Raw genomic sequence first — 27595 nt, forward strand, 5'->3', positions numbered from 1 at the left:
CCATGAATTTATTTCTACAAGTACACAGGAGTTACACTAGGAAGCTAGTTTATTTTATCACAGGAGCCTGTGAGACCACCCACAACGATTATCTTAGTATTCAACGTTTATATCTACGCAATACTTATCGTTTATAAGATAAGTATACATGAATATTCATAATATTATTTGTAGGTAACTGAAAATGAAAACTTTCTCCTTGAATACTTTTTTAATTTAATTAATATGCTAAGTCAAATGAAATTTTCAAATTTTCTAAATTTTCGAATTTTTTAGAGATTCTTCAATCATTAATTCATTACTATAGATGATCAGCTCAGCGTACTCTTGGTGTCAGCTGACCCTAAGTTTAAGATGTGCTATTGCATCTGTGAAGTTTCAATGGAATTGAAAGTTTAACAATAAAGATAGGTCAGTATTTTACAATAAACCATTTCTTTCTATTTTTGTTTCAAAAGGTACACTTTCTAAATGAAAGTTTAGGTCACTGTATAATTAATCTAGTTCTAAAAATGTGTAAATTTTAACCGACTACACAACAAAAGACAGTCTTCAATCAAGAAAAGGCGTAAACATAATAATATTATTATTATTCACGAAGAGGAAAACATTTATCATAATTTTATTATGATCGTAATGAAATAATATTGATTTTACTAAAGTCGGTATGTAGATGAGATTTTGGGGTTCCGTGGCAACAATACACTAAGTGCAAGCTATGACAATTGGGGCACACAACGTTTAGCTACATCCTTTGATTGGGTACATTAAAGTTTTCCCGTTATCCTTGAGAAATTGTGTGATACTTAGAAGCCTTTTTCACTAAAAATGTTATTAAAATATAACTTATGAAAATTAAGCTTCTACAGTGGCTAATGGTTTGAAGAATAGAGATGATTCCATTGAAGTCTTTATGTTATCTTGCTGTAAGCAGTATTTAATATAATTAAATAACAATTTATACAAATAGAAAGCAATAACAACAACAGGTATGATTAGATATTCTTATTTTGTCCTATTATTATTTTGTGATGGCACACAAAATAATAATAGGACAAAATAAGAACGCATTGACAAACCGCGAAAACGCGCTTTGGGGCACTCATTTTGGAGACATTTTATTGAAAAGCTGGAGTCTGCACTTACGACAGTTTAGTCAATGCGCTTCGTATTAATTTTCGGCAGACGCATTTACATTATCGTATTAATAATCACATTTATTCCCATACAAGAATATTTATGGACAGGAATTGCTTGAGATAAACATGTCTCAATTTACATATCCACATAACGGTGCCCGTCGCAATCGTGAAATATTTTACAATTTAGCTGTCCGCACTTGTCAGGTTTCATAATTGAATATTTAAATAATCGTATTAGGTCCGAGGCATACGTAATTGATTATATTATTATGCTAATTATTCTCAGACATTATTGGATCACGCTTCGTCTAAAATGGCCCCAAACATGGAGATGTTTGGGGCCATTTAGGTGACCATGCTTTTTGACTCTACAGGATATTTTATGTCTTATTATTATAAAATACGTGTGATTATCGGCATAATATTTTGCTTTCAATTTGATGTCGGTAATAATACTTAGCTATACGTACTTAGGTCCTTCATAATTATGGACGCCAACATTTTGACCGTATTGTTAAATAAACAAGGTTCAATTTTTGCTGAACAGCAAAAGTGTCAGACTCTACAATTTACGTTATGCAGGAAAATTGCACGAGACTGTGTTTTCTAAGCTATATACCTTAACTCGTTCGAGTAAGGCTTAATTTCGTTTGAAGTATCATCATATTTTCCTTCTAACAGAACAATAACTGTATGGCTCCTAGAAACAGCGCAACAGGAACTGAAATGCTTAAAATTTGTAACATTTTAACAGCAAAAAATATAACAGCGAATTTTGAATGTCGAATTTTTTAAATTGTGATTTAATAATAATAATAATATAATGTTATGTGTGTTTGTTACGTCTTATTAGGAAAAACTACTAAACTTATTTTGATCGGCAGTTCATTCTTTATTTAGTATAAGCTCTGAATTAGTAATTAGGTAAGTAGTAGGCTGTATTCCACGTGATACTCAATAATTTACTTCTAATCATTACATAATAATATTGTGTTTATTTTTTATTATTTATTATTTAAATCTCCTAAAACAAACTCTCTCAAAGAGACATTTGAATAAAAGCTTTTAAGCTTTTCGGGGTCAACGCGGTCATGGGAACTCACTCGCAATAGGACGCCCTTGAAAAAAATCGTTATGGAATATGGATTGTATTCATTATTTAAATACATTAAAAAGTGGAGAGTCATGTTAACAAAAGAAATTTTATTCAAAATAATATAATTGTTTAATGAGAATGATAAATAAAATATAACAAACAGCTTTTTCAGTCAATACCATCAATATTATAAATGTCGAAGTATATTCACATTCTTCAAGTACGAAGGTTGTTAAAACTTTTCACGCCTTATTATGAAAGAATAGTACTTACTTAAAATTAATAATATTATAAAAAATGAAAAGAGCCTCTACATATAACATTTAAGGTATGGGCACTAATCTATTACATTATGCACCTAGCACCTAGCTGCATCCGATAAGTAAATACATAACTTATCTTCAATAAACGAGCGTCCAATTAAAAATAAAAAAAGTATTGTTTGCATTACTTAAGATAACTCTTATCTGGATCCTATAAGAATCTGGTTTAAGTGAAGGTTACGTAGAATATCTCCGTCTCTTTCTGATAAGGATTCGATATGTGATTTGAAAAGAGATGAACAAAGCCGGATAGGCCGTACCTTAAAGGCTTCGTCGGGAAACTGGTTATTACCGAATGCTGCGGGACGACGCGATTATTTAAAAAAATATTCGAATACTTGCACATTTTTAAGTCTCATTTAAAAAAAATGTCTGTCATGCGTTTATTATTAATAATATCTAAAATAAAAGTAACAGAAATAGAATAAATAGGACTAAATTCTATTTTATTGCATAGTCTTATCTAGTTTGTTTCATAATTACCCATAAGTTTCTAGCTTGAAAAAGCTAACATATTATGCATGGTTAAAGTTTTGTACTACAGTAATATTACTGTATATATTTTGAATTACTTATAATAAAAAAACAGGTTCTCTATTTTATTTTGCACACAACTTTTTATAAATATTTTCATTACTTCCTTTACAAAAACTGTATTTTACGGTAACTCAAGTAATAAACAGTAAATTTTTAAAATAACGTAATGTTACAAATTATTTAATATCCTGAATAAAAAAAAAATTGACGACATCCCGAAGCATTTGATGCTGTAGAGCCTCTAAGGACTTCGGATAGATGGCGTTATGCATCACTTAATAGCATTTCAGTTACTCGGATTTTGATAAGATTCCAATTCGAATTTCGTTACTTTTAAATTAATTTAGCGTTATTTATAAATATTGATGCGGTCGCACCTTTTCGGTCCCCCGTAATAAATTAAACTTAATTACAATAATTATTTCCTTCGCATTTACATTCACCGAGTTGATTTATAATTGCTGCCGTTTTTATTTTAAAAATATTTATATTTATTATTCTAATTAAAAAATCAAAAAATAAAAGCGTTCGGTATCTCTATGAATTTATGAGAGGTAGAGAATAGGGAGCTGAGTTGGTTTTTTACAAGCTTTAGATTCAGTTGCATTGTCTCAAGTGAGTGTGCTTTCTCCGCTATGTTCCATTGCGCATGCGCGGATGGACTCCTGCCAATTTGTTGGTAAACATCCAGCATTGTTTGGTCGATAGCATTGTTAGGTCGTATTATGCGAGGGATTGGCAGGGACCCGCAACTTACGTAAAGGGGATTCGGAATCGATACATATTATGCCTATTGTGATATGTTGTCTTTGTTATTGGAAAACTGTCGCTCGGTTGCTATAAGAATATTTTATGGAAGTCAGACGTTGTTTTGCTAAAGTTAGAGGCTCTAGACATTTTTAATGCTCGCAGTATTAAGTATTAATTCTGAATACAGTTTCAATCAATGCATGCCTTTAAAAAGAGACAATAGATAAGCATTTAGAACTGAATATACGCTAAGATCTCGTTCAGAAAGCGCATGTTTATTCACTCGTATGCAAGACCTTTGATGCGGCATATATTGAGTTGACTCCGGAGTCCAGATGCTTGGCGCTCTTTTTTCTGAATGCAAGTTATGCTTACTAGACTGCCATATAGATACATCACACAGTTATAGACCATTGGCACGTAATTATTTCACATGTTTATACGTATTCAGGCGTACTCTCCGCGCGAATGCGTTCGCTGACGTATTAAGAGTAAAGAATGTCCATTTACCTGTTTTCAAATCCACATGTAAAATATTGTATACTGTATATTACATAGAGTAATCAAAATGTCTCTCATTGGGTCACCAGATAAGACATCTTTAGAATCCGCCACTATCAAGATTTGAGCTTATTTCTTCATCAACTCGTTTAAGTTAAAACTTTTTAACGAAATTTCTGATTCGTTGAACCGTCTTAGATTGAGAGATTTGTATAAATGGATATTATGTAAATGATATTTTTAGAATATTATTTGAGAGTTTATCATAGTAATTTATTTCAATGCTTTTATTTATAGAAAGAACTGTTAATGACTTACTTTAAAAGACTATGAATTGGAGTGATAAAGATATTATGTCGATATCACAATAGTATTTTTAAATGCTTCTTGGATCATCCATCCTGATAAAATCAGCATTTCTCTCATGCCATGAGAGAAATGCTGATTTTATCAGGATGGATTGCATGCCTCGACTAGTAACCGAGCTCTACAAGTACCTAGGTAGGTACTTGTTTCTTTCATTCGTCGCAACCCCAAGCATTGCTGTCGCTCTCCTTTACTGGTGGGAGTTTTCAGTCAGCTGTTTGATTTGACGATGAAAAAGGTTGCCTACGGACACGTTTTCGCAATTTGTAGAGGGTATGAAATTACTCTACCTCACTACTCTACTAGAGGTTTCTTTAGCGTCAGCACAGAATACATATTAGTTTAACAAGCGTCAGACGAATCTCTTACTATTTCTAACATTTGTTTCGACAGGAGCTGATCATGATGATCAATCAAGGACTTATTTACATTGGCCGTTCATTTGTTCGTTCATGTTTTGGCCCCTGCACGGAATTAGCATCATTTGGCATCTTATTTACTTGTTATAAGCCGATATTAGCGTTTTATTTCCTCTGGGACTAGTTGCTTATAAGAAAGGGGTGGCGGAAGCCACCATGATATTGTACCTAAATATATCTTTATTAGTATAAACGTAAATAATACAAGAAACTGCAAGGGCAACGAAATTTCTGATGGGGCATAAGAAAATGTGTAGTTTAAAAACTAATTAGGAATCTTATGTTCATTGTAAGAAATAAGGTTACTGTGGCATACTTTTTAATAGAATCAAAATAAGGATTACATTAGACTTTATTGAGATATAATTTAAAAATCCATTTATCTATATATATGTCTTACGACTATCTTAGGAATTCTCACTGTTATCAAATCGCGTGCTCAGTTTTCAACTCTATCGTATGAGTGTAGATTTCTTTTTCTCTAGCATTTCACATTCCATAGTTCTAGCCTTCATAGATTGTAACTTATAGCAAAGAACATAATTAGACGTTAGCAGGTCATAAATCCTTAAGACAAAATAAAAATATTAGGAATCCTCGCAAATATATTTAGCGGAAGCGTCACTTGTATGAATAGATTATAAAATTATTTAATAATTCTGTAATAAGTCAACGTCGTTTGGTCATAAGCAAAATTGAATGCCCATTTAAACAAACAATTTGACGCTCAAAAGTACTTTTTAAATTTTAACTGTCGGCTTATGGAGGCTTTATTTGCCTATTTGCCACATTAGTATTTATTAGAACTATTTAAAATAGGTTACCTTACTCAATGTTTTTAGATTATTATCTTAGGTACTTAGTCATTCTGAACTATCGAGGAAATTGATTCCTAGGCAGTTGACGGACCTACGTCAGTAATTGGTTGGGTAATATCAATTCATATACTAGTCGTGATCTGACGGCTAGGTTTGACGTATCCGACCAAATTATGTCGCCATCTGTCTAGGAATCAAGTTCTCTGAATATACATACCGTGTCTGATGGGCGGCCTAACAGGCACTTTTTTGCATTTATAATATGCATATCATATCGGATAGTTTAATTCAGAATTGTAATTTAAAGTTATTGGGGGACGAATGTGTCAGTATAAGAATTATTGTGTTTGTAACTACAGCAAATGATTCAAACTAAGTTTGAAACTCAAATCTACCATTTAGCACGTTACACCCATTTGAAAAGAGAACACTCTGACTTCTGAGCCCAGTTAAGCCAAAGGTGAGCCAAATATAATCCGACTCAAACATATTCGCCTACACGACTCAAATTTAGAACGCCAGCTGTTCTAAAAACCACTTTTAAATATTTGTTTCCAATTTTGTGTTAAGATAGGGAATAGTTTTATTTTTGCATTCTTTTATACAAAACAGGTATTATAGGTAATAATATGTACTATCAGAGCATTTGATTCCTAGGCAGATAGGGGGGACCTACGTAGTTTGGTCGCGTTATGTCAAACCCAGCTGACAGATCACAAATAACATTGAATTGACATGATCCAACCAAATTACGTTGGTCTGTCAACTGCCTAGGAATCAATTTCCTCGATGGTACAATATTAACAAAATGGGCAAACAAAAGACTTTTCCATTCGTTTTAATTTTATGTGTAATCTAATATTATAATTTGCTATTATTAAATTAAGCAATAATATGTGAATTTGTAATTTTTACTGCAAAAGTAAATCATAAAATAAAACCTCGACGAACGACTGCTTAATAGATAAGGCCGCTTTCACATGAAGCGATTTTGCGTTAGTTCCCTCTTTTCTCTTTCAATAAATATTTCGTAAGATATAATATTACTTAATATCAAAAATATAAAACAGTTTATTGAATAAGATTTCAGAAAATATTCAGTGTTTTGGTAATGACTAATGAATAACGTCATGTTACATTTACCTATTCTGCTTACCAGCTGTTATAGTTAGCTTCAGTTACACAAATACAGAGTAACGATAATATTATCTTGTTAATGGTTTTGACGATCAGATTTTTGTTTAAATTGACAAACTTTTGAATCCATCATTTAGTTTATATTGTCAGTTAATAGTCCTACAATACTCTATAATTTGTAACATACAATATTCGTAATAAAAATGATAATTAAGTACATAATATATTCAATTAAATTAGTTTTGTTTGTTTCCTGTATTTTAGTTGCGATTTTTTTCGGAAGCAAAATATTATGGACTCAACTTGTGAACGGAGCCTGAGCATTGCATAGGTACATAGAAAATATTTGAAAAATTGTTAACGCATGATAAGATAAATACAAAATTATTTATGATTCGTAATGATATAATATGTTTAAATTAAATTTGTAGAATGTTAGAATTCGGAATTCTTACATAACAGAATATTTTCGTAATAATGTGCCTGCAGTATTCATCCTCAAATAATAATACTAAATTAAATTTTAATTATATTTTGATTGCACAGTCGAAGACAAGTCTGGTTAAACGCTTTTGACCTTTTGACCTCCTTAGCGTTAAAATTGAAAACTTAGGAGTTAAAAAACTTAAGTGTCATATTTATTGTTACAGGAATCATTCATTTACAACACCAAGCAATAGAAAAAGTACATATTATACTCTCTGGCATAATAATATAATAAATAACACAGCTCAAGCTATCTAAAAAGGCTTGTATTAGAATTTTAGATACCGCAGTCCGTAACTCGTACGCATTACCTGTATCGTATTTTCATATTAATCGTCTACTGCCCTCTATTTATACTAGTAGAGAGTTTTTGTACTAACATTGTATGTATGCCTCTAATGTAAAGATTTTATTTCGCAAAACAAAAAAAAAATAGATTTCGGGCCTATCCGCACTGCAAATTTTAAATGCGCGGATTTTTTTTTCGCGATATTTGCGATCACATTGAATCTTTTAAGCGTGTCCTCACTGCCGATGAAAAAATTATAATATGAATAAATTCGCGAGAATAAATTAAATCTCGCGGTGAAAATTCGCAGTGCGGACGGGGCCTTAAATATCAAGATTTCACTATTTTCTACAGGTCCTTCTTTGATATGGTTATTTATTTTGGTACAAGAATTATCAAAAGACAGTTTTCATAAATATCAGAATAACATTTTATCTTTCGATTACTTGGGTACTCCTAATAATATAAGTCCCTATGCATTTTTAATAGAAGATAAAAATTAGTTTACAAAAAATATTTGCTGTAGTCTCTATTTATATTAAATTGCTAGAAATATACGTTTTCAATATAAAAACAGTAACAGGAAGTATGCGACAGTTATAAAAAATTTAAATTAAAACTGATACTATCGCTTCTAATGCGATCATTATTTTTTATTTTTGTTTAATAACATATAGAATACAATTAATCACTTTAATTTATATTATTATCGTCGTAATAATATTTGATAAATTACTAAAATGGCTTTATGACCTAAGCTGGTCATTTAGAATATTAGTATTTTATTATTGTTTAAGTGAGAGCATACGTGCCAGTTTACATTATAGTTCAAGTTAATTAAAATAAATAAGGAGATGTGTTCATCAGGCGTGTTTCTATTAGATATAGCAATAAAAATATTTTTATTTTTTTTACGGAATACAACTCAATACAACACTAAAGAGAATAATAATTATATAATATTATACTTGATAATATGAAAATAAACTTTGTTCCATTTGCAACATGTGCTTACTCGTACGGTGCAAATTATTCTGTTAAAACTTCGCATTGTAAGTTGTAACACCGTTTGTAATTACTTAAGAGCTCACCTGACTCTAAAAATCAAACATCGTCCTTCTCTCTTCACACTCACGCCCGTCTTTCATATGCCAGGTGAAAAAGGACGGCGCGGAATCATCGCCGAGTTAGTTTTACTTGAATAAAAGACGAACTATAATGATTATAAAAAAAGTGTTTTGAGCAAATTTAGGTGTTATCAATACCTTTTTAGATATTAAAAAATATTAAAGAAAAGACAGCAAACTTCGAAGATCCAAGCAAAAATGTGTCTAAAACAAGGTTTTTTGTAAAAAAGAAACTATCGAGCATTTTTTGAGTAATCGTGTTTTCGTCTTGAGCATTTAATCTTTATGAACTGAAGTTACTTGTGTCAAAAAATCAGTTTTCTAGACCTTACAGATTTTGAGATCTAGGCTAAAGTATGTAGTCAAGTTAGGGTCATATGGGCTCTTAATAAATAGTAAAAAAGATGGGTTTGAAATAACAAATTGCTTGAGCATTACTTTATTATAAAAGTAACGTGCAAGAAAATTGCTAATTTCATCTAGAAATTACTATCAAATATCTAAAATTTGTATACAAAACATTTTCTTCCCAAATTAAGGCTACTTGCTCCCCAAAAGCAATCTTTTGAAAGGCGTAATTAGGATCCCACAATTGCGTTTGGAATTTCCATTCCCTCTTTAAGTAAAAATTTGTTTTGTTGAGATAATTCACCCTTCGTAGTAACATTACCACTGAAAAATATTCCTTGAACATTAATTATTAAATAATATTGTTTGCTTCAACGTCAGGAAATTTGATTCATTAAATACATTGACATCTATGTAATTTAGTCGGGTTATCGCAAGCCCACAACTAAAATTGTCTTTATATAGCCCGACTAATTTAATATTCACTGTCCAGGCTATTTACTTCAAACATGCAGTTTTCGTTCAAAAAAGGTTTTTCGTGCAAGTGGGTTTTTTCGTGGAAACTAGCTAGCACCCTCAGACAGAGGTGCATTACGCTTATGGATACCTCCCAGTAATTAACCTTTACTTGTAGGTACTATAACTAAACAGGTCCGAGCCATTGTACCTCTACTAAAAGGTCGAGGCAGCAAGTGATAGGAGGAAGCGATTTTGTTAACAATAAATTAAATATTCTAGTTTGAAAAAAAATTTAAAATAAACTAGATAAGGATAAAAATGTATTGCATAGAAAATTTTAGTATATTTTCTTGCGCTGATAACATACTGTCATTATATCTAAACACAGTTGAGTAGCAGATACATTAAGATGAATCAACGTAAGACAATTATATTTTATTATAATAATATTTTATCAGTGCTACAGAGACTTAGATTCAAAGTACAACTTAAAAGGACAATTTAGCAGTAATTTGTTAATTACAACATACCAATTGAGAAAGGTATCATAATAGGGATGATGACAAGGTCAAATATTAGCGAATTTTGTTAATAAAATAAAGAAATCGCGGTAAAAAATAAGTTTTCCCAAAATTTCAGCTTGATAGCATTTGTATTTTTTTTGTTATGCGCCTTCAAAGTTGGATATTCAAGTCGAATTTTTTTTCAATTAAATTTCTTAATATTTGTATACAATTCGATAACTTATGCAATTAAAAGCAAATTTTGTTATGAAACTACTTTCATAAACGCAATATTTAATATACCTGTCGAACAAAGTTGTCTCCCGATGCGTACAAACTACGAAAGACTGACGTCATACTTTTTTTTTTATTATGAAAGAAGGGGGCAAACGAGCAAACGGGTCACCTGATGGAAAGCAACTTCCGTCGCCCATGGACACTCGCAGCATCAGAAGAGCTGCAGGTGCGTTGCCGGCCTTTTAAGAGGGAATAGGGTAATAGGGGAGGGTAGGGATGGGAAGGGAAGAGAATAGGGGAGGATAGGGAAGGGAATTGGGCCTCCGGTAAACTCACTCACTCGGCGAAACACAGCGTAAGCGCTGTTTCTCGCCGGTTTTCTGTGAGAACGTGGTATTTCTCCGGTCGAGCCGGCCCATTCGTGCCGAAGCATGGCTCTCCCACGCACTTTAGTAGCACTTTGTATGGAGCGTTTCGGGCAGGTCTTTTTTATGAGATATTTGAATTGTCATATCTTGGTGAATTTTTAAGCTATCAGAGTCATTCTTTCAATGATGTTTCTATTTTTTAAGTGTCTTTTAATTACCGATAAGAAAAAAAATAGTCATCATGCCTATTCATCTACGCTGCTGCTACGAGCGGTAATATTTGTAGCTGCTGTTCGCAACTTCGGGACAACAAAGGATCCGGACATTTTCCAGTGCAGGTCTATGTATATAGATTAATTAAGTATAGTTAGTAGTATTGTAATGAATTAACGAATTAATAATTAATTATCAATATACAATTTAATTTAAAATGATAAATAAACGTTCGTAAAAGTAGTCATATTATGGTAAAATTAAATGTAAAAGTACGATTAAAAATTTCAAACTTTTACATTTAATTTTACCATAATATGACTTTACTTTTACGAACGTTTATTTATCATTTACGTTGAATCAGCCCTAGTAGACAAGTGGCAAGCGATTTAATCGTAAACGCTAATAAAATGTATGCGATTTGACATAAGTCATCGCTTCGCTAGCGAATACTAATGTCAAATCCCATACATTTTGTGGCGTTGGCATTTACGAATCACAACAGGCCGATGATGAACTATTACTGCATTTTTGAAGACACCCTCTTATGACTTGGGCCACAGCGAAAATGTCCTTAAACCTTCCGCTACCGACGCGTCGGCGTCTTACTCTCGACGGAAGATTAACAGAGTCGAGACTCCAGACTAGCAAATTTCGTGGAAAAACTCCGAAATAACTAAACTACCTTTGTTAAAAACTACATTATTTTAATAATATGAGAGCCACAAAAACTATTTCGGGTAAAATCTTCCATCAAAAGTTTTCGTTTTAAAATTCAGATTTTCTTAGATGGAAATGTTTTGGCGAGCCATCAAGGGATCCAATTTGGATGTAATTTCGAAAAGCTTCTAGAAAATTATCAAAACAATTACAGCAATCAGTCTGGCTCCATGGTTTTTGGATGAGGCATAACTCGTTAGTGGCATCTGGTTCATGCCATACTCGTTCACAGCATCTAGTTAGGTGCATTTTGCGTCCAATAATCCATTACCGAAGCTCTATTCCGAGGTGCTAAAGTTGAAAATTGCGTTGAACTTTTTTCATACATACAACTTTATATTGTCTTGTTGTTATATTAAAATTAATTTAGCCCTCTTGAAGTATTCGACGTTCGATAAGATTAAATCCATTCCGAGTTAATTAAATTGATTACCGAATATCATAAATTATAGTTACTTAATAATATGTGACGACATGCCCTTAATTTTGCTACTTAAGTAATGTAAAATGACATTATGAATAAATCAAGTCAAGTAATTATATGAGTAAAAATAATTTTGATACAGTAGCACCGTTCACGTAGTACTAGGTGCTACTTGTGTTTTTAGAAACTGTGTCAAATCATATCAGGATACATAACATAATATAATTTTAAGCAGCATTTAATTTACATATAAATACATACGAAAATCGAAATAAAAAGTTCGTGGTTATAACAAACTTTTTTACAATTTAAGTGTAATATTATAGATTTTAATCTGATGAGGTACAAGCATCATACAAGCCACAAGCGCTTGCAAAAAATAATAAAATGTTGTGAACAACGTTTAAATACATTTTCCTTTTAATATTATCTGTTTTTTTTTAACTTTTATTACTTGTATGATCGCAAAATATTACTTTGCCATAGTATTTCAGAGAGCAAATAGGCACTTATGTTCTGTGCCCCTAGGGGGTAGAGTAAGCGTAGGAAGTTTTTACATCCTATTGTGTGGGTATAATAACTAATGACTATGACTATGTATAGTGAATGCTGCAGTGGATATCGGGTTACAAGAATGAAATATGTCATATCATTGTGTGACAAGCTTTTAGATAAATACAATATTATGGCAAAACTGTATACAGGGTGTAACAAAAATAAGTGATAATACTTTAGGGTGTGTACGTGTTCCTTGTATAGAGTTTACTGTGAAAGTAGCAGCGCTGAAAGACCAAAATTTTTTTTCACTTTTGTATGAGGAAACTCGTGACGTTCGGGCCCTTGCCCATACAAAAGTGAAAAAAAAAATTCGTCTTTCAGCGCTGCTACTTTCACAGTGAACTCTCTACTAGGAACACGTACATACCCTATTGTATTGGTACTTAAAGATTTGATAAGTAGAACTTTTAACTTAAAATTACTCTTTCGATTTGTTTGCCTAATTACTGCCACTATATCTATCTAGATATAGTGGCAGTAATTAGGCCACTATATCTATCTAGATATAGTGGCAGTATTAATTCTACCACTATACCTATCTGGTATAGTGGTAGAAATTAATACAGCACGACGAGACCATCATGCAAAAACTAAATACATTCTAACATCTCTATTGAAGGATTAGATTGTGTTACTATATTTTTCAATTGTCTTAAAGGATAGTAGGGTCCTTTTTCCCAACTCTATTACGACAGACAATTCTAGTTTACCGCTCCATGCACTTTATTCTAAAGCTTACTTTGCTTTAACTTTCTAACCACTTCTATTGTAACTGCTAATTTTGAAATACTAGTTTTACTTTAGCCTAACTTTACTATAACTGTTACTAACTAAACTACTGCGATCAAAAGTATTTTATTTTTGCTTTTTAAATAATATAGTTTTTTAAATACTCCGAATTCATAAATATATTATTAAACCTTTTGGTTGACTAACACCTTATTATAAGTTACAGTTTCTTAATTTTCTACTGACACATTTTAAACCATAATATAGGCAATTTTACATTAACAAGATGAAGTGCATATTAAATTACATCATGCAAAATTAAAGTGTTTAAAATGTTAACTTTACGAGTTTATTTGAAAGTTAATTCAATACGAGCAGTAAAATGTCATCTTTATTATTTTCCATCGACTTATAAGTCTTGGTTTTTAAGGACTTAATGAAAATTTAAACGCGTTGAAATCGAATATCAAGGGATATAAAAATTTGGTGTTAAATATTATTATCAGTGATAGCGCGTACTTTTAGGTGTTTCTTGGGTATAAGATCTGGAAAAAGAGGTGATGATGCATAAACAATTGAATTATTGCATTAACATAAATGATACTTATTTAAGCTACATGATTGTTGATTAAACCTTAATAATCATTAGATATAGGTACCAATAATATTACAACAGATATTAGTATTTACAACAGACGTGGTAAGTCGTATTTGTCCCTGACAAATTCACTTATTCACTATTAAACATTTTGTTTAATTTGTAAAACACACTTTCAATAAAATCTGTGCGTAACAAAACACGATCATTTATAAAGCCTACGCTACACTATTTCTTATTGTTAGTGCAAACAAATGGTAACAAAATTATAAATTTCAAGTCGAATACGGCCATCTTGTAATGTTCCATTAGTGATCGAGTTTAAACATGGTGCCGAGTGCACCGAACCCTATTCTTATATTCGAATCGTGCGACCAGTTCACGTGACCCCGCCGCGGTCGGATATGTCACCCACCGATCGGGGGATTTCAAAGGCGGCGGGAGGGATAAGGGGTCAGAGTACGCTGGTGTGCTCTGCCCAGCCCTTCGCAGCGGGGAAAGGAGCACGCGAGGGCTTGTCTAAATTTATCATGCATTTTATGGTGGAGGCTTAAAAGCTGTACCTGTTACCTTGTTTTGAATATCGTATAGAATTAAAAGATTAGATTATGGCATGAGCGGTTTAGCTTGACGTTACATGAAATAGTATTTATGCGTTGTTGAACACGTTTCGATTATTTTAATCGAAAGTCACTTAGCTCTATTCTCATTCCAAACATATTAAATAGGAGTATAATATTCAATGTCCTGTTTATAATATCTTTGTTTCAATGTAGAGCTTTATATGCACTATAAATTTGTGATAATTAGGAGCTATTTATTATAGATTAAACAGTTCAAAAGCAAAGTAAAATGCTGAGTCGATAAATTGGAAATAGAAAAGTTTTCGCTACCTAATCTATCGGTTTTCACTTCGAGGTGGAGTTTATAAAGTCGACGAATTTCACACATCGCGGATCAGCTTGTGACCTGTGAAATTGGAATTTTCTTCAACTTTCTCTCTCGAGTGCTAGAGGGCGGAAAGTTCTATGGAAATTACAAACCTTATCTCTTAACTTTAATTAGTACGAGGCTAATTCTCTCGTATTATGTAGATAAGACATTTTTTGCAAAAAATATGAAATTATACGAAACCACTAGAAATCCTATTAATTACTGTCGAGAAATGTCTGTTCTATTTACCCTAGTCTGTCGAGTCACTGGCGCGTGTGAAAAGGGGTGATGATACACTAGATAAGATTTTAATTTTACCGTACTTAATTTTAATATAATAGGAACTTTGATGAGCTGCTGAAAAGTGCTACTTATACATTTAAAATACACTAACACGTTGTTACACAATAATACTTTAGATCAATATCTATTGGAATACATAAGTACTCGATGTGTTCGAACAATATAATTTTGGAATACTGAATACATAATATTATGAGAACATGCTGAAGTATTTTTTGTATCGTTGCCAATAATTATAGAGCAGTTTTTAAATAGTAGTGGATTTTATTCTGAAATCTGAATAAAAATTGTTGTCGTGCTAGTTTCAATTATACACGGTAGCTATACGTAGAACTTAGAATGTAATAACATCACGTAACACTAGCCCGAGCTTAGCAGCGCGAGCTCCCTACACCGATTTTCGTAACTTCATAACATAAAGGAAATAATCAAGGCTATATTGCAACAAAGTTACAGTAATATAATACCGGAGTAACATGTGTAATATGAACGTAGTCCCGTCGTTGTCACGCTCTGCCATCGCGTCGTCACGCCGGCCGACACGTTCTACAAATATTGTTTTACTCGGCAAATACATAAATAGTAGGGGATAGAGCTACGTTATTACGAGAAAAACAAATTGTAAACGATATGAATCCACGCATCGTTTGATACGAACTCGCATCGAGTCACGTAGAAGTTTTTTCGTTGTTTGTACACTGATTACATGAAATGTTTATAGCACTTTACACTGGGAGGAGTGGCGACGAAATGAAATTGAACATACTAACCGCTTCCTCGGGCTTTCTCGGTCGTAAATCAATGATCGCTTTCAAAAGAAAGCAATTATATCTCGGTGGAGACAAAGACGAACGATTATCACAATAAGAAACCACCTTCACTATTTCACCTGTATTTTTAAACTGATTCCGCCACGTAACCGACAATTGTCGCAACGCGACAATTGTCGGAAAAAAGGGTTCGAGATTTTTTGTTTATGCTCTATATTTTTATGACGCCACAAAAAGCGCAAACAAAAAGCGTGAACGGCCTATAATTGAACAATACACTCTCAGTTTCTTTATAAAAATATAACAATTGAAGGAGCGAGGTGTTTTTAGATAACCAAAATAACAATACAAAAATTGTACTTTTGTTCTATGCAAAGTTTCCTGACGTTCCGAGAAGAATCGGTAAAAACTGGGGCACTTAAAAAACTGCAGTAGTATGCTTTAAGTTTGCTTTAAAGTCGAACGACTTTAAAAATTACAAAAACTTACAAACCAACTTTTTCTATGTTTTTTATTTAGCTCTACGTAGAGTTTTGTAAGTTTAGAATAAGTATAAAATAAAGTTTAAAAAACTAAAACCCGACTACTAAAACACGCTCTAAAAAGTACGAAACAAGAAAACAATTTATAGGGATATGGAAATTTTAAAGGATAGCCGTGGTCGTATGTATGCCCTTTATTATATTAATATCATAATATAATATAATGAATCTGTTTTGCTCTAGTAGGTGGCATACGACCACGGCTATCCTTTAAATATTTCCATATCCCTATAAACTGTTTTCTTGTTTCGTACTTTTTAGAGCGTGTTTTAGTAGTCGGGTTTTAGTTTTTTAAACTTTATTTTTATTTCAATTATTTTGGGGCTAAGATTCACTCGATCTTAAACTATCCAACTCCTCAAATGATCGAGGATCATGAGGATGTTTAACAATTTATTTGGTTCTGTTTCACTACCCGTTGCTCGTGACTTAGTCCGCGTTAGCATAGTATAATAATTTTAAAGGAGATGGATAATTTTTTTCCAAAAAAGTGTACTTATGTTTAGTTTAGGGTACAATTATTTCACTTTTAATTTATAACCTTGTTTCTAAAAAAGGAGAATCAAAACTCAACATTAACGACGCGATCACACTTCCACGAGGGGGTTTGGGGGAGCGCAGCCCCCCCATGTTCCGGCCGAAGCCCAAGCCCTCCATATAGGTAATTAAATGATATTCAAAAAGTGTATGTTTAGTTTAGGGTACAATAATTTTACTTTTAATAATTTATAACTTTGTTCCTAAAAAGGAGAATCAAAACTCAACAATAACGACGCGATAACACTTCCACGAGGGAGGGGGGATATTGGGGTGGGCGCAGCCCCCCCAAGTTCCAGCCAAGCCCTCCATATAGGTAATTAAATGATGGCCAAAAAGTGTATGTTTAGTTTAGGGTACAATTATATTTTACTTTTAATTATTTATAACCTTGTTTCCAAAAAAGGAGAATCAAAACTCAACATAAACGACGCGATAACACTTTCACGAGGGAGGGGGGGTTTCCGGCCGAAGCCCAAGCCCTTCATATAGGTAATTAAATGGTAGTCAAAAAGTGTGTGTTTAGTTTAGGGTACCAGCCCCCCCAAGTTCCGGCTGAAGAACAAGCCCTCCATATACGTAATTAAATGATAGTCAAAAAGTGTGTGTTTAGTTTAGGGTAGCAGCCCCCCCAAGTTCCGGCCGAGGGCCAAGCATGTGGAGGACATGGTAATTAATTAATGATACTCAAAAAGTGTATGTTTAGTTTAGGGTATAATATTTTCACATTAATTTATAACTTCGTTCCTATCAAAACTCAACACTGACGACGCGACAACATTTCCAGATGGGGGAGGTTTGGTACAGGCCAGAGGCGAAGCCCCCCACACCATTTTGATATAAGCAACATTTACCTCCGACCCCCCCTCTCTCCTACCCCCCCCCTCGATCCTCCTCTTCCTATTCCCATCCCCCCTCCGATCCCGATTTTATTATAATATGTATTTGTATAGATATTATATTGAAGTGATTTATGAATTCTTGCAATTATCAGGTGATTGCTCGTAAACCCGTGAGAAATTGATAATAATGTTTACATATTTGAAATGTGCTAATAAAGTTCTTTCTTTTGATACCCCACACGAAATTGTCAGGAAAAAAATATTTTTTTGTTCTTTACTTTCAGTCCCCTAGATGGTGCTACAGTCAATTTAACGTGATGTCATGTAGCCTTTAACCAGCGGACAATCAAGAGGCTTCTAACGACACCTCATTTGTCCAAATGCGTTAAGTAGTTTTAAAGTTACGAGGGAACAGATGAACATCCATATCCACATACATACATACTTACATACATACTCGTACAGGCCAAAATCATAACCCTCCTTTTTGCTTCGCCCTAGTCGGGTAAATATTTACTCTTCTCAGGCAGTAAATACTAAATCGTTAAACCGCTTAACTAATGCATTAGTTCTATTGATATTCTACGTGTCCTTAAGGAAACTGTGTTCGTGATGCCTGCATTACTGCATAATATGTTGTGTATGTGAACCACTGCGCGGTTTCGGTGAGAACTCGTGAACCAACTTTATGTCACTTTAAGTGTTTTCGTGACGACTGTACTTAATTAAACATGCTATAGGGATGTGATTTTATTTCCAATGGTATCTTTATTGGTTTATAAACACCGTTGAACGCGGCATTACCTACCCACTTAGGCTTGAATAATTAACAATGACAATGTTGATGAAATTTTGTGTGCTAACGTATATGGCAAAATAACGTTTGCCAGGCCAGCTGGATTTATAGTAATTTCATGTTAAATCTATATATTAATACGTGAGCCAAAAACTTTGTATCCCTTTTGACGAACAATGGGGAAACGTAGGTGAATGAAATTTTGTACAGTTATAGTTTATATGGTGAAAGAGTGCATCGAGCTAATATTATTTTGAAATTATGCTTTTATCATACATTTTTTTCACAAATAAAACATTACACACACTACAATACACACACTAGGAAAAATGACAGATTTTTGAGTGACAAGCCTATACAGTGTGTAACAAAAATAAGTGATAATACTTTAGGGTGTGTACGTGTTCCTTGTAGAGAGTTCACTGTGAAAGTAGCAGCGCTGAAAGACGAAAAATTTTTTTCACTTTTGTATGGGCAAGGGCCCGAGCGTCACGAGTTTCCCCATACAAAAGTGAAAAATTTTTTTTGTCTTTCAGCGCTGCTACTTTCACAGTGAACTCTCTACAAGGTACACGTACACATCCTAAAGTATTATCACTTATTTTTGTTACACCCTGTATATACGAATTACACTCTTTTATTTATGGTTGAAGTTTGTTAACAACAAGGTGACAAATTGGAAATGTATTATAGTTTTTTTATTCTTAGATACTATTAGACAATGCTTACACGGCCAGTCTGAGATCAGATGAGTCCCAGAGACAAGAGTTGAAAAAAATATGGTAAAGTCAATATTTTTAGGGTTCCGTACCTCAAAAGGAAAAAACGGAACCCTTATAGGATCACTTTGTTGTCCGTCTGTCCGTCTGTCAAGACCCTTTTTCTCAGGAACGCGTGGAGGTATGAAGCTGAAATTTATATCAATTACTCAGGTCTACTGTCCCTTGAAGCTGTGAAAAAATCAAACTTCTAAGCCAACGCAATCAAAAGATACAGCCGTTTATGCCGCAAATTTTCGACACTTGCAAGGGAATCAAAACCTACAGGGTGCTTCCCGTGAACTCAGAATCTTGAAATTTGGTACGAAGCAACGTCTTATAGCATAGATAAAGGAAAAATTACGAAAACCATAAATTTTTAGTTACATCACATAATATATTTTTTTTAATAATTTTAAACTTACTACCCATTTCCTCATAAACGCGTAGAGGTATTAAATTGAAATTCATACCAAATACTCAGGTCTATAATACCTTTAAGCTGTAACAAAATCAAACTTCTATGTCAACGCAATCAAAAGAAACAGCAATTTAAGCTGCATATTTTGAAACTCGCAAGTACTCGCAAGGGAATCAAAACCTAAAGGGTACTTCCAGTCGACCTAGAATCTTGAAATTTGGCATGAAGCAACGTTTTATAGCACACATAAAGGAAAAATTTCGAAAACCTTAAATTTTTAGTTACATTACAAAATATATATTTTTTAATAAATATAAACTTATTACTTTTTTCCTCATGAACGCGTAGAGCTATCAAGTTGAAATTCATATCAAATACTTAGATCTAATTGCCTTTAACCCGTGAAAAAAAAAAAAAAATTCTAAGTCAACGCAAAAACGCAAAACGCAAAAGTACAACCATTGATACCGCAAGTCGCGACCGACCGCCGCCGCCGCCGATAGTCTGCTGCAAGGCTAGTATAAGTGTTTCAGTTATATTATAGATAAATGATATGTGTTAATATAAAATAAAGGATTACTTAAACGATAAAGAGATCTTTGTCTTAAATTTATGCTCCTCCATCTTTCCCCATTGTAATGTTATGAATTTCATTTTGCAATAAAAATACCATAGTTATGACTCGATTGTCGTAATGAAAGAACTTTGTAAACCTTGCAGGTTTGTACGGAACCCTCGGTGCGCGAGTCCGACTCGCACTTGGCCGGTTTTTTTTTTACAAAATATAGGTAGTAGTCTTAATGTCGTTGAAACTAAGGTCGAATTTCGACCATTGGGCGATCTCTAGTAATAATTATTATTTGAAACCATAATACCAGAGATTTTAACAAAATATCCAAGTTTGTGGCTAAATTGTTGTTAATTGCTATTTTTTACAATTATAGTGTTTTTTATCTTTTGCTATGAAAATAGCCCTGTAGGTATGATGCAATCATAATATCCGCTTCATCAGAGGCAACGTTTGAACAGATGCCAACAGTCAAAGTCTTCCGAGTTCCGATGTATTATCAGAATTGTCCTATGTCCTATGATATCATACATAAGATATCTTCAACTTATATCGTTCGCGTGAGGAAGACATTTCTTTCAATATGTATGTTGCTGATAACTAATCAGTTATCTTAGACTATACAGACATCTTATAGTCTAAGATAAATGTTTAGTTATCAGCAAAATACGTATTGAAAGAAATGTCTTCCTCACGCGAACGATACAAGTTGAAGATATCTTTTAAATTACGAATAATTTCGATTATAAATTGGTATTGAGAAATATTATTAATTTAATGACACCCGGAATAATTTACTTTAGTATATTGCTTGGAAAATAATATCATTTGTCGTCCAAATTAATGTATTACTTGAGCGACAAGAATTCACAGTCACATACATAAATTTCGTTTAACGCACCGCTAGGGTACATTTTAAGTGTTTGTTGTTAGAAAAGTACAAATATAAATGTTGTTGTTAAAAGCTATTTGGGTCCATTTGTCCGTAATCCCCGAAAGACAGGGATAAAATTAAACCAACCTTTAACTTGGTATCTTGGACTAGCGCCCAGTTAACACACGAATGGAATGCTTTTGAATGACGTCAAACACGTACGAATGCTTCATTTTTCGTGAAAAATAAAGCTCGCTGGAATTCCTTTGACTTGTTTTGTAAAGCCAAGAAAATTGTAAAAGTTGGAGATTTGAAGAAAAGTTTACGCATTTTATAAAATTGTGCATACTGATTATATCTTACAGTTATAGGAGTAGGTATTTACACAAACATCATATTATTCCTATAAAAATAACGAATAATACTTATTACTTACACTACCAAAGCTTTCTTTACATAATATCCCAACTTCTCTTCGTTTGAATTAGTCTAAATTTCGTTTAAATAGTCATGTTAAAGTTTGTTTTGGTTAAAACTATTAGCAAAGAATAAAAGTAAGAGCTTAAATATTATCTTCTCTCGAAAAAATCTAATATAGAGGCTCTAAGCTTCGTATAATTCTGTATTCAAATATCGTCCAATTTTTACATAATTCGAGTATATTTTTGCTTGATGTGAGTGAAGATTGAAATTGTACTGTTAGGATTAACATAATGTGTTTGGTTCATTGGGCGAGATATGGATTTCGTTATGGTGTTACAGAATAGATTCTGAGTTCATTCGGAGATGAGTTCGTCTAGACTCTAGACGAGACTGTTTGAATAAGAAAAAACTTTAAAGAACATGAAACACACGCATTTTCACTTTCAGCTGTCGTTGTTTATGTAACTTCTCCTATTAACTGGCTGTCAGCCAAGCTGCTCTAGATACTTTTAACATGCACGATATTATCCCTACCCTGCTTAGTGATCTATTCTCGGAGTAACCGCCGCCCCTTTGTTTTCACATTTAAATGTCCTAAAAGTTTTACGATATTTAAGCTCATTTTCAATGTGCTCTCTTAAATTTACGATTTGATATTGTTTCTTCGCCTTTACATGGAAATGATTTTATTTATAGGCTCTCTGACTATATTGTGAGATGGCAATACTATTTTTATTTATATTATACAAGCCAGGCCAGCCAACTTGAAACATACAAGCCAGGTTGACCGACGGTGGCGTTGGAGCGGGATAAATGGAAGGACTTGGGTCTTGAAGGAAGCCTTTGCCCATAAATGGGACAGCATAAGCTCTTAAAAAATATTAGCTGTAAATACAATATCAATCTTAAGGTTAACTAATTGGCAACTCGACCTATTTGATACTCTACCTACACTGACAACTTTATAAATAAATACAAATAAACGATATTTATGAAATCGAAAGAGAAAAGTACAGTAAAGAACAACACGATATACGTCGATGATTAAAGACCCAAACAAAAATAAACCTTAGAAAGCTTAAATAAAGAAAAACTTTTCCACCTTTTGAGAAAGAATTCCGCATTGCATTGCTATTAGATTATTAGGATTTTGCATGTCGCAGAAAAGCATTCAATCCCCTTTTACAGGGGGAGCGGAGTTTACTGCGGGCGGAACCTGTAGCATACGAAATACTCGCTTACGTGCGGACGGGCTGCATTTCCTGCACCGAATACTGAGTAGCGTCAGCAAAAATATTTTCATTTTGCAAGAAATATTTTCGAGTTATGACCGTTGGTATATAATTAACTGTACTTACACTAGAAGTTGCTAGCGACTTCGCAGTAATTCGGTTTTTATTTAGGAACTGTATACTTTATTACGGGATAATTTTCTAATTTTGTACGTCTGCACGAACTGCATAGTGCATACTCCGGGATGTAAAACTAATGTTGTATTGCGTCCCAATGTCTCTACTTACAAACATCATCATCATCCATGCTTCGGCACGAATGAGCCGGCTCGACCGGAGAAATACCACGTTCTCACAGAAAACCGGCGTGAAACAGCGCTTGCGCTGTGTTTCGCCGAGTGAGTGAGTTTACCGGAGGCCCAATCCCCTACCCTTCCCTATTACCCTATTCGCTCTTAAAAGGCCGGCAACGCACCTGCAGCTCTTCTGATGCTGCGAGTATCCATGGGCGACGGAAGTTGCTTTCCATCAGGTGACCCGTTTGCTCGTTTGCCCCCTTATTTCATAAAATAAAGTTAAGTAATGAGATGAGAATATAATATTATTTGTACAACAACGTATATTTTACGAGCAATTTTCTGTAATCTTATATCTTTAAACGAGCAATTCTTGTATATATATATATATATATATATATATATATATATATATATATATATATATATATATATATATATATATATATATATATATATATATATATATATATATATATATATATATATATATATATATATATATATATATAATTGGAATCTCGGAATCGGCTCCAACGATTTTCATGAAATTTAATATATAGGGGGTTTCGGGGGCGATAAATCGATCTAGCTAGGAATCATTTTCAGAAAATGTCTTTTTATTCGTGTTTTATCGATAATCGATAAACTGAAAAATATGACTCTTCCTGACATCTATTGGCGAATAATAATACTATTTTGTTAGCAACTAATTGTTTTAACGACCAGCAGATGCCGTTACTAAGTAACACGAAGTCAATGAGTGTTTGCTTTACCGAGCAAAGCTCGGTCATCCAGGTACTAAATAATAACTAGCTGTTTGACCGAGCTATGCTCGGTATCCGATGAAAATACAATTTTCTAGAAATGATTCCTAGCTAGATCGATTTATCGCCCCCGAAACCCCCTATAAACTAAATTTCATGAAAATCGTTGGAGCCGATTCCGAGAGATATATATATATATATATATATATATATATATATATATATATATATATATATAATAAATTCAAGAATTGCTCGTTTAAAGATATAAGATATCCCAAGGAGTAATGTAACAGAAACCAAATTAGTAGGTACTTAGACATTAATCGGAGATGCCATGTGTAGGCTCGTAAACCTCATCCTTACCCACGAATGTTATTTATGTTCGCAAAACTTCATATGGTAGGTATACACTATACAGTATACTTAGTTAAATTTAAATTTCCAATTGGTAATAATTGGTCAAGAAAGTTTAGATGTGTTTCATTTTAAAAGTGAGGTAGAAGTAAATGGATTTATTCAGGCAGCTACTTCTTTTAAATAGAAAGAAAATACTTTACATTTTTAAGCTCAGAACAACTTTTTCAAGCGTGCTGGTAGGTATATCTTAACTATACTGCAAGGAAACCAAGTTTATTTAAATTCTAAACGGCGTACACAGTACACGTGTATGAATAAATGATACACGGTTAAGTTTTGCTATCTCTACTTGTCACTCGGCGCTTGCAATCTCAACGCCCCATCTTGTAGAGATTTCAGAATGTATTGAGTGAGCCAAAAAAGACAAACAAGAGACTAAGTAATGTGAAATTGTACAGTCCTCCGTGACACCTGCCACATAATGTTATGATTTTATTCAACCGTTTCAATTGGTTTTTCGGAGATCAGACGCGAGCAGCGTTAAAAATGGCCGAAATTTACTGCGCCGACCCCGAAAACGATGATTAACAATATTTATGTACTTCTCCGAAACCCGCGCGAATAAATAAAAAATATGTACGCATTTATGTGCATTAACGTAGGTATTTAACTGCCGGATCCGTTGTAATTTACCGCCATTTTTCGAAACGTTTTCGTGCAATAAAATTTTGTTCGTTTCGCGTTTTCATTAATTAACGACTTTATACGGATTATTTTAAGATATTTATAACATAAAATCGCCGAAAATATGACTGTACGTCGGTTACTCGAAACTTTTTTAAAGATAATATTATGTAGGCACCATGACATTAAGTTTATTATTTAATATTCGTGTTCGTATTAGGTTGTAACATGGTAACCCAAGGGTTTGCTTAGTTAACTTTCTGCGAAATGTTTGTAAACAAACCATATTTTTTATTTTTATTTAAAGTTCATGCGAACTAAACTAGGAAACAAAAATATTCTTATGGAAAAGTTATATTTTCCCATCCTGGGATTCGTATGAAAATCTTATAATATTTTTCGTATATTTTAAGTCCAAACGAAAGCTATGACAACAAAAATATTTTTCAAAGCTCGCTGGGGAAAAGATGTCCCTTAATACCGACGCAGATGTATTCGATCTATTATTTGTTCCTCCAAAAATGTAACCAAAATGGAACCATCTCGGGACGTATGAATGCAAATGGTACTTTACAAAACGAAAAGTGTATTTTGTTCTACGATTTGTTTTCCTTCCACGACAAAATATCCTTTTCTATGATGGATATTGTGAAACGAATATGTGATATACAAGATATCGTATACGTTTTATAATAAAACGTCGTATGAATGATATTCGTTATAAAGACTTTATAGAGTACCGCCTAATTAGTAAAAGTTTAATTGACTTATGATTTTTTTTTATGAAATAAGGGGGCAAACGAGCAAACGGGTCACCTGATGGAAAGCAACTTCCGTCGCCCATGAACACTCGCAGCATCAGAAGAGCTGCAGGTGCGTTGCCGGCCTTTAAGATAGAATAGGGTAATAGGGGAGGGTAGGGATGGGAAGGGAATGGAATAGGGGGAAGTAGGGAAGGAAATAGGGTAGGGGATTGGGCCTCCGGTAAACTCAATCGGCGAAACACAGCGCAAGCGCTGTTTCACGCCGGTTTTCTGTGAGAACGTGGTATTTCTCCGGTCGAGCCGACACATTCGTGCCGAATCATGGCTCTCCCACGTATACTTTTGCGTGTTACTCGCATGCGTGGGGTCATTTCTAATGATCAATTTCTAAGGATGGAATCTAATCTACATACAAATAAATCTCGTATGCATGCACTGTTTTGTCATAAAATGCGCCACAAACAGCATTCTAAGTAGCACTAAACGTGCTCGACGCGACGTGCTACCGCCGCGTCACTCAAACGTCACGGATTACGCAAGCCTCGTAAAATCCATACGTCCATTGAGTAAAACAATAAAACGCGATTTGGATCAAACGGTGTCACTAGCCCCAAGTTCAAGAGCGCCATTAAATTGGATAACAGGCAATAAACTCGGTATAAAAACGTTTATAATATCGCGAAGTATCGTTTATAATAATAGCGTGCATGAGACAGTCGTTTTTATAGGCTTCGGTCGTAAACGCGGTAGACTAGTAGCAGACGGGTTTTATGCTTGTGACGGATCGGGCGCAGGTGTTACGAGTTACGACCTTGCATACGCCTGCATTTGCCTATAGCCCTATACCAGGGGTCACCAAATGGCGGACCGCGGTCCGCATCCGGACCGCCGCGCCGACCCAATGTGTGCGGACCAAGACCACCATGTGTGCTTGAAGATGAAATTCGTTAAAATTTATTTCGGTCTCGACACACTGATGAACATGTAGCAAATAGCAATTATTGTCACTTTTCTCATTGATACAAATAAATTTTGTAATTTCCGTAATTACATTTGTTTAATTTTTTTAATGTGTGGACCGCGAATGTCATATTTTTATAATTTTTATATCTTAAAACGGACCCCGAGCGAAAGTAATTGGTGACCCCTGCCCTATACTTTCTAAATAAAAATCGACCAAGAGCGAGTTGGACTTGCCCATGAAGGGTTCCGCAGCAGCAGTAAGGTTTATTTTTATGAAATTAAAAGGTTTTTGATTTATTTTTATATTTCAGTTGATTTTAAATTAAGGTTCACCATTTATGACGTATAAAAAACTACTTGCTAGATCTCTTTCAAACAAATTTTAGTTAGTAGTTTTTATAGTAAGGTACATCATATATTTTTGCTAGTCTGATCATGCTCCTACTTTAGAAGTTAGAGGGGGGGGGGACACACCTTTTATTTATTTATTTATTTATGCTTTTTGCACAATGTTGGTACATAGGCGGACTTAATGCCAGATGGCATTCTCTACCAGTCAACCTTTAGGTGTCCAGAAACAAAATTGTGTAGGTGCCAATAGTGCGAAAGGATGA

At 33.6% G+C, this 27595-nt stretch overlaps 1 long non-coding RNA gene across 1 annotated transcript; it reads left to right on the plus strand.

Moving 5' to 3' along the window:
* Positions 1–447: 447 nt before the first annotated feature.
* LOC121740595 lies at positions 448–17498 on the plus strand. The gene is made up of 3 exons (XR_006037656.1): positions 448–458; positions 12079–12082; positions 17445–17498. It is a non-coding gene; the product is annotated as an uncharacterized LOC121740595 (long non-coding RNA).
* The last annotated feature ends 10097 nt before the right edge of the window (positions 17499–27595 follow it).

The sequence above is a fragment of the Aricia agestis genome, chromosome 3 (genome assembly GCF_905147365.1).
Source record: "Aricia agestis chromosome 3, ilAriAges1.1, whole genome shotgun sequence".
Taxonomy (NCBI): Eukaryota; Metazoa; Arthropoda; class Insecta; order Lepidoptera; family Lycaenidae; genus Aricia; species Aricia agestis.